Here is a 9639-nt window from a genome sequence, read left to right on the forward strand (position 1 = left end):
GAGCGAAAACGTCTCTCTGTGTAACTCCGGTGGCTATTTGTGCTTGACCAAAGATAGATCTACAAACCCAGAGTTCACCGCGCCCTCTCCTCCTCCCCCCGTCTCTCCGTTAACATCTTCCTTCTTTTCTTTCCCTCATGTTCATCCCTCTTCCTCACATTCCCTCTCTCCTGTCAGTCACCCACGCTGACCTAATTCTTATTAACAGAACGCCAGGCGCTCATCACTCCCCTGACTTCCCTTTCCTCCTCCCTTGGCCAATCTCCTCTCCTTTCTTTAGCTCTCTCCTCTTCCTCTTCATCCCTTTTCCTCCTCATCATCTTCCTCCCGCTCTGGCTATTTTTCTCCTCTCTTGTCATCGCTCTTTTCATGTCTTTCTCCTTCATTTGTGTTCTTCCTTTTGTTCTTCCCATCCTAATTTTATCTGTATCCTTTTCTTTCTTTCTTTCTTTCTTTCTTTCTTTCTTTCTGTCTTTTCTACTTATCATGCTGCCATCATTTCCCCAGATTTTACTGTTTTTGTTTGTTTGTTTGTTTTTTTTAATTTCATAAAACATTTTGTCAACATGTAATCGCCAAGCCATTAGCTGGACTAGTGCTCATTTCCAAATAAGTGCAAACATTGATCAAAAAAATACAAGCTTGTTAAAAGCATCTAAGTGGTTTTAAACATACATACACACACACACACACACACACACACACACACACACACACACAAAACAAACAAACACTATGTGCGGGTTGCTTGTGCCAGCATAACGGAAGGAATAACAGTAAAGCCACTAAACATCATCCGGCGAGGCAGAAAATACTCATTACCCATCTACTTAGCTAATAACGTCGATGCTGAGAGCGAGAGTCCGAGAAAACGCAAGACAGCCAGTCAGCAAGATAGACCGATGTAAAGAACGAGGGAAATTAAAGAGAGAAAAAATGGTTATTGATGGACAAGCAGAGGCAGGGTGCAGTGGTGAGAACAAGGGGTGTACCGCTGAAAGAAAAGAAATTAGACGAGAATAGACGAAGAATCAAAAAGACATGAAGAGAGAAAAGTGCGCCCGAGTCAGGATGGAGGATCAGAAGTAACTAATTACAGTCAATTAGCCTGGCCAGGCCTGAGATCCGCTCCCAGCTCATCACAATGTCTGATCATAACCACACTGACCTGACTGTGTGTGCGTGTGTGTGTGTGTGTGTGAGAGAGAGAGGGAGAGAGAGAGAGGAAGATGAGCCAGTGGAGGAAATGCAAAGATGAGAGGAGATCATCAGTTATATGAACCGACATGAACAAACATCACTTCCACTGGATGACTAATAATGAAATAATAATTTATGCGTTCCCCCTCCTCATAAGACATTATTTTTTGGCTACTTTCATCAGTTACATGTAGTTTGGTAAAAGATATGCGCAGTAAATGCAGCCCGAGAGGATTTATGGCAGCCTACAAAGGGTTGGTTAGCTCCGTTCGGCAAGTCAAACACGGTTGATAGGCTTGTTTTGCATCATAAGCTGCGATGCAAAATTTTAAATTCTAGCTGACATCCCAAGGTTTGCAAAGGTGCCAAGTAATTCCTGCTGAATTGCAGGGAAATCTGTATAAAATGACGCACAAGACACCTAAGTATTTTCCATGTGATGTAACCCTGCAGCCGTAAAAAAAAACCCCTGTGGCTTCAGTGGAGTGTTGCAAGCAGCAGATATAGAAGATGAATGTGGCGCTGCTGCACAACATGGAGGAAAAAAAAAAAAAAAAAAGAACTTTGCTGAGAAACTTAAGAGACAATCAGGGTTCAGTCGGTTCACTGAAGGGCGAGCGTTTATATGATGATGATTTTCACTCAGTCCTTGTTACAGGCTGCTTGGTAGAAGCCTGTCTGTGGCGGCTGATGGACCCTTATATTCTTTTCACATTTCTCTGCCATGCAAACTGTGGAGATTTTTTTCTGCTTCCGTCATGTTGTTTGTGGGACTTCCTCATCGTAATCCTTTGCTGAGAATGAAATGTCGCAGCAGCGCTCCATTCTACATTTACTGGCGGTAACCTCAGTTTTTACCTCGTAGGAGTGGCTGATTTTCTTGTTTTCTTTTGAAAAGCTGAAAATGTGGTGACTGTTGCTGCTTCAATGAACGGGTCACCCGAAATATGAAAAGCAAACTGATCACACCAGCAAACTATATCTATCCACCCTCAAGGCGTAGGAATTAGGGGCGGATAAATACGGTTTGCCAGTGTTCTTCGGCTGGAAATAGCTCTCAAGGAAGTCTCCAAAATTTTGCAACTTGAGCGAAAAATTCACGGCTGTTTTGTGCTGCACTGTGTGAACACACCTTCAGGATCCAAATCACACAGAAATAATGTTTTTTTTTTTATTGTTTTGGGTGAATTGTTCCTTTAAGGCCGTCAAGGTGTACAAGGTGTGTTTGTCAGTCTCCTAAGGTTTACTAAAATGAGACGCTCAAGTACACCATGCAGCGGTCGGCGTTTTCAAAGAGAAAGGTGAACTGATTTGATTGAATTTTCTTTAACAAAAAAAAAAAAAAAAAAAAAAAGGGGGCGGGGTTAATACTTGGCATTTTTGTAAAACTCAACACGTTCTTGAGGTGAGACTATTATGCCACAGCTGTGACGCAGCAATTGGGATGTCCTCGCTTACACTGCAGAGAAAATGCACTCACTCACTCTTTCTCTCTCTCTCTCTCTCTCTCTCTCTCTCTCTCTCTCTCTCTCTCACACACACACACACACACACACACACACTGTGTCCCTTGTAGAGGTGACTTCACTACAAATAGCCCGCCTGGAGATTTGCATACTGTTTACTTCCCAGGAGGAAGATACAGCAGTACGTTGGCTGGGATCCCTCTGAACACACACAAACACACACATAGACACACACACACACACACAAATGTGAAGTGTGAGGCTTGATCCTGGAGTTCTGCCGACTCAGAAGTGAGGACTGTACTGGACAGGAAGTCTCTTGCTGTGTGTGTGTGTGTGTGTGTGTGTGTGTGTGTGTGTGTGTGTGTGTGTGTGTGCTTGCACCCTTCTGGCTCTCGATTTTGAATGGAACAAAACACAGCTACATCTCCCAAGATGCACAGCAAGCCACATGGTACGATGGCACAATTATACTGTGAGGATTATTATGCATGAATTTATATCACAGCAATATGGATGTCTAAAATTAGCAATGATCAATGACGAGTTGATTTTTAACATTTAAAATATAGACTTTATTATTATTATTGTTGTTGGTGTTGTTGTTGGTGTTGGTGTTGTTGTTGTTATCATTATTATTATTATTATTATTATTATTATTAGATAAAATTAAGATGAACTTTAAAAAATATTACTAATGAGAGTAATCACTTTAATGGACATCTTATTAACATCAACTGGCATCCATGCCTATTTTTTTTAAATTAATTTTTAATAATCTATTTTAACAATATGTAACAGTTTATAGCCTGACATTATTATGCTGCAACTTAAAAAAAAAAAAAAAGGTGATTGTCAGTCCCTGGATCAACAAAAAACATATCAAAGTAGTTGTTTCCTATGCCATTTGGAAAAAGGATTGACTATTTGGCAAAATTAACTTCAGTGTATTGTCAGTGCGATGGCTGCTGGGTGGATGAAACAGGCTGCAGAGGGCAGACGTAATGCTGCTGACAAACCTTTGCCCAAATGTAGAATTTCAGGTCCAGCACATTTTCTCCATGGGCTTTTCACACCTTCATCCAAGTCACAGTCACAGTCCGTCTTTTCACCTGAAATAATTATTTTGCTAACTAAATACAAGGCTGGCTGTTCTGTGAGCGGCTTTGCCTGATAAATTTATGACTAGAATTATTCTAACTCGCTGCTGAGTCATGAAAAGTTCCTGGTTAGCAGCCACCACGTCCATATCTTTAGCTCATCTGTTCTCTATGTTCAAACGAAAAATATTAAGAAGAGAATAATCAGTAATCATGGGTGGCTAACCACTTAGCCGTGAACATTTAGTGTTTTAAAATCACTATCCATGTTCAGTTTATTAAAAATGTGCATTTTTTTCCTATTTAAATGTCCAAATCTTATAAATGATTTTGAAAACCTCAATCATTCCAACCAGAAATGATCTACTTTTTGATCTGGAAATCTCAAAAAAATCTAACAACGGACAGAAACATGACACCACGACTTCTGAGGCCTATGGAAAATGTAAAAAAAAAAAAAAAAAAAAAAAAAAAAGAGCACGAAGTCAATCACACTGCAACTGCTCTTGAAGATGTGGTAAAAAAAAAAAAATCCTATAAAATCAGTTAGAAAGTGTTTTGAAGTGGACCTTTTCTGTCTTGAGCATCAGGTGGGTGGGGAAAGTGAATGAAGGGAGGAAATGAGGGAAAGTCGGGCTCTTATCCAGAGTGACTCACAATAAGTGCAGACAGGATAAGTCAGCATTCTTGTACTGTATATTAGTAGCGTAGTGATATTGCTGCGCTTACAATTAAAAACTACACCACCAAATTAGACAACCAGTGGCCCATCAGCATAATTACTGCTCTCTCCACCCCACCTCTCCAAGCCTCCTTCCTTTCCCCCCATCATTTCCACCCTTCCTCCCACCTCCCTCTACTCCCTCTCTCCCTGCCCTGTAAGTCCCTGTAAAGCCTGTGGACAGAGAAAGCTGAACCGCAGCCGCTGGCAAGGACAAAGGGTGCAGTACACTCTTTTGGGCATAGAGGGGCAGTGCTGAGCGCCTGCTAAACGGAGTAGATTATATCAGCAATCAGCAGTTGTAAAATTATGACACTTCCACAAGATTAGCAAGACTAGCACTGAGGCTGTGTGTTGTTAATTAGTTGCACAGCCAGAGGAAAAAGGGAACATTTTGTCCTAAATGGTCACAGATTTCATTAATCCCCTCTGTCGACTGATTTTCTCCAATGCACAAAAAAAAAAAAAAAAAACAGTCTTTTATAGTGTTGATTCTCTGGAAAAGTTCCATTCATTTGAATCGGTCTAGCCTTGGGTTAAAACTCAAAGACACTGCTGTAGGTGGCTCCACATATTCTTGTAGGTGGAATATCTCCATTATTTATTTATGTATTATTTATTGTCTGGAGTCTGATAAAGCAGGCTGCTGCAATGACCCGGCCTTGCAAAAAAAATCTCCCAAATCAGTGCGATGGTAATTGCCGTCCGGCCTCCAGCAGACGTCTGCGTAAGCAAAGCAAAGACTGCACTGAATCAGCAAGGGATCGGGGGGGCGGGTGGGGGTGTAGGAAGGAACAGGATCGATGAACTCTTTTGGATGAAAAACAAAAGAGTCGTGCTGCCTTTTCATTATATATCGACAGCTTAAATCCCATCAGTCAGAGGACATTGCCATAAGTCATAAATACAGCCGGGCCGGGCAGTTTGGGTTCTCCCTTCCCCTTGTGCCGCACCGTGAGACAGACAGGCCAGCCAGCATCGGCATGCGTTTTGGAGGGGAAAAAGACATATTTTCCTGGCTAATTTAATCTGCTAAGCAAGGCAGTTTGTGCTTGAGAAGATTGGGTTGAGGGGAAGAGAGGGAGGGGGAAGAGGGAGCACACTTGATACGAGCAAATGCTCTGCCTGGAGCTGCACTCCTCTCCCTCCCTCTCTCTCTCACTCTCTCTCTCTCTCTCTCTCTACTGTGCTATAATGACACGGACCAGCGGATACCCAAGGTGGAACAACGACAGAGGGAGGCAGGGGAAGGAGGAGGAGGAGGAGGAAGAGGAGGAGGAGGAGGAGGAGGAGGAGTATGAGGAGGAGGGGTGAAGTCACAAACCGGTGTGGCTCTATAGCACAGAGAGCCACCCAGCCATCCACTGGCTACAGTACTAAAACAGCCCCAAGTCACACTGCAAAATCTACTCTGTGTGTGTGTGTGTGTGTGTGTGTGTGTGTGTGTGTGTGTGTGTGTGTGTGTGTGTGTGTGTGTGTGTCTGTAAACAGCCAAAAAAAAGGGCTTGTTAGACTAGTGAAGACATTTTGAAATGAGAGAGAGGAAGAAGAAGTAGAAGAAGACAATGAAACGAAACAACCTAACTAAAGAAAACAACGACTGAAATATAAAAACATCAAATGAGGAAAAAAAGAACCCTTTGTTTGAAAAGACAGTGGCCAGAGGATATCTCTCTTCCCAATTCCTATTTCCTCCCATCCTCTGCTCTAGCTGTAGCTGTAGCTGTAGCTGTAGCTGTAGCTGTAGCGCAGGCTGCAGATTGCTGCAGAGGTGGCTTCAATACACCAAGTAGCAAGGACACAGCGCTGCCAAATAGTGCTCCAGGCCGCTAAAGCACAGAGCGAGGGCCAAAAGCAGCGGCTGCCAGAAAGGGAACACTGCATGCACCTGGCGGGACAGAGAGGGCCCTAGGGGGTGCTGTCTGCCACTTGCTGTTACAGTGGACGCCCTCCAACCCCCCACGCCACCCCCCGTCCTGTGTCAGTGCCATAGTAGCCCCTCCCCCCCTCCACCACCACTACCTCCCTGGCTTCCCATTACCTGTCCTGCACAGGCTGACACAGGTATTTATAATCTACATCGAAAGATTTAAAAAAAAAAAAAAAAAATGCCAGAGGACTTTAAGGTAGCATTAACATTAGCTCATGTGGCATAACTTAACACTCAACACTGAGTGTTTGATTAGTTACTTTAGCCCACAGTTGTTCCAGCGGAGCACTGACACTGTGTGACAGCAGACAGGGTGGCCATTGCTAATTTATGCATAATGAAATTGTTCAGTTATTTTAAATTAAAGTCAAACATTTGCAACAAGCTTTTGCAGCAGGCCCAACAGAAACTAGAGATGGAGAGACTGCTTCCTTAATTTTCTCTTTGGGTTTTTTTTTTTTTTTTTCTGGACTAGCAGTGTAAAAATGTAAACTCCTCGGGTCAGTCCAGTTGAAACCTGGAAGTTGTGCAGCATGTTCAGTTCTTTCTGACGGGACAGGGGTCCCACACAAACCGGACGAGTCTGCATCTGCTCTTTAAGTCAAGTTAAGTCAGTTGTATTTCTATATCCCATATTAGTATCAGCCCAATTACAAATTTGCCTCAAGGGGCTTCACAGCAATACAACATCCTCTGTCCTTAGACCTTCACATTGGATAAGGAACAACTCCCTTAAAAAAGCCCCTTAACAGGGTTAAAAAAAAATAGGAAGAAACCTCAGGGAGCTTAAAGTGTAACTCATGAATGGCCAGTACGCTGTGCTGCTACCAGCCAGGCTTGTTGGACCGCTCTGGCCCACGGCTTCCAAGCAGTATTGACCCGGTTGTCTGGCTCCTTGCTCTGCGACGCTGGAGCCGTCCACAAAAAGACAGCGGCTCCTCAACTTGGCCCAACAAGCCCCTCTGGTCCCCTTTAGGAGCTCCACCGTCCACAGAAATAAAAAGCAGCTTTTGCTACAGATTGTCAGTATGTTAGCATGACCAGACCTTATAAGTGTCAAACTGCGACACCGCACAGTTTAAGTGCACCGCACAGAGGCGCAGGTGAATTTTATCCACAAGTAGTAATTTCATATTAAAGATGTCTTACAGTGACAGGGGATTTCTTCCACCAATTCCTGCCAGTGAGGAAAGTCAATAATCCAAACACATATTTCATTAACAAAATACAATTATTATTTTTTTTTTTTACTATATTTTTAAACTTTTTTTTTTTTTTTTTTTTCAAAACTGTAATTGACTTTTTTATTTTAGCAGTAGCATCAGAACGGGTCGGTAACACTTTACAGTAACAGTACAACAATTAATGTTAGTTAATGCCGTAATGGTTAATTAACTGTTAGTTAATGATTATTATGGGATTTACTAATGTTAATAATGTCTACAATAACCCTTAAATAACATATAAATTAATACCTTAGCATGAACAGCATTAGTACATGATTCTTAGACACATTAGTTAACGGTTAGTTACCTGTTACTTAATGTTTATTACGGCATTAACTAACGTTAATTGTTGTACTCTTATTAATGTTACCAACGGGTCAAATAATGTTGGCTGGTGTGGCTACTTTCGACATCAGCCTGTGAGCATTTTGTGGAAACTTTCTGCTTGTTCACTGCACGTCAGTCTGAATTGGAGTGTCAGTGAAATGGCAAACAACTGTGAACCGTGCCAATGAAAAAATCTGCTTACCCAGCATCTGCCCTGCATTAGAAATACAGCTGCGTTTGATCTGTGCGCATCTATTACGAGATTAAAATATTGATGTTCAGCCCTCAAACTGTCATGTTCGGTGTTTTGTGATGTTTTATAATGAAAAATTTCAACAATTTTCTTCAGGCCTAACAGTTTTTTTCACAAAGTAATGCAAAACATGCCACAAATTCCCTTCTGGATTTCTTTTTAAAACTCTCTTTTAGTGTGAGACTGCTGAGCTGCTGCTGCTGCTGCTGCAGTGGAAAACCCTGCAAAAATTGAGCTTTGCTCTCCTTTCAGCTTTTGCGAATTACAAGAAATCAGTGTGGGGCCATGTTGCTGATAAAGACTGCAGTTTGGTTTTATAATATCGCATTTTGGCTTTACAGGATAAAAGTGATGAGGAAATTGCTCACAGTACTAATGCAGGGTAGATTGTGGATAGTAACAAGAAGTCATGGACCACTGCCAATTTGCCACCCCCCACGCACCTGGCTGCTTAGATGAGGTCATCGAGTGAAGGGGGCACTCTGCTGAGGTCATACATTGATTGCCTATCTATCAATGTGTGTTTGTCTCTTAACTAGTGACAAACAGAAGCACTTAGATAATTGATGTACAAAAGTGACATGAGTAAGATCCCTGCAGCTTGGAGCGTGATCATATTTGTGTGAGTGTGTGTGTGTGTGTGTGAGTAGGAGTGTCCATGCATGTGTACGTGACTGACACAGAAATTAATCACAAGTGACAGTAAAAGAGAAGAAGTCTCACTCTCTCGCTCTTTCTCAAATCTTGGCACTTCACCTCAGCAAAGCCAAAGCTGGCACAAGACTGAGGGATAAAGCTCACGCACACACACACACACACACACACACACACACACACACACACACACACACACACACACACACAGAGGATACTGCAGAGCCCCAGAGACTGAGCAGCTGGTCGTGTTCCTGCGCCGGATGGAGGGAATGGACAGGACAGATAGCGCACAGTCAGCTGTCCACAGTCATAAATCTAAAACAAAAAAGTTGTGACACAGAGGGATCTGACCTCACCGATTCCTTTCAACGTCTCTTGGCTGAACAGAGCAGGAACCGTGTTTTTTTTTACCTTAATTACCCCTTTGTGAGCCAAATCGCAACGAGAGTTTAACAAGCTGGCCGTTAAAAAGTGGCTAGATAACATTGTGTGACACGACCAAACACCTCACATCACTGTTGGACCTGCAGTGCGGATCTCTCCAGCTCTGCATGATTTACCCCTCAGCGCCACTCAGTGCTGCACTCGTGAGGAGAACTGTAAAGAAAAACGATTTAGCCATGCTACCATTGACATCATGTGTCCTGCGTCCAGGTTAAAGACTGAATGTGACCGTGTGTTCTCAGGTTCTCAACTCACCTGAGCAGCTCGGGCTGGCAGAGTCAGCATCGTCTTTTAAATCACTTCTTAAAACACAAT

This window comes from Myripristis murdjan, chromosome 8, assembly GCF_902150065.1.
Source record: "Myripristis murdjan chromosome 8, fMyrMur1.1, whole genome shotgun sequence".
NCBI classification, from domain to species: Eukaryota; Metazoa; Chordata; class Actinopteri; order Holocentriformes; family Holocentridae; genus Myripristis; species Myripristis murdjan.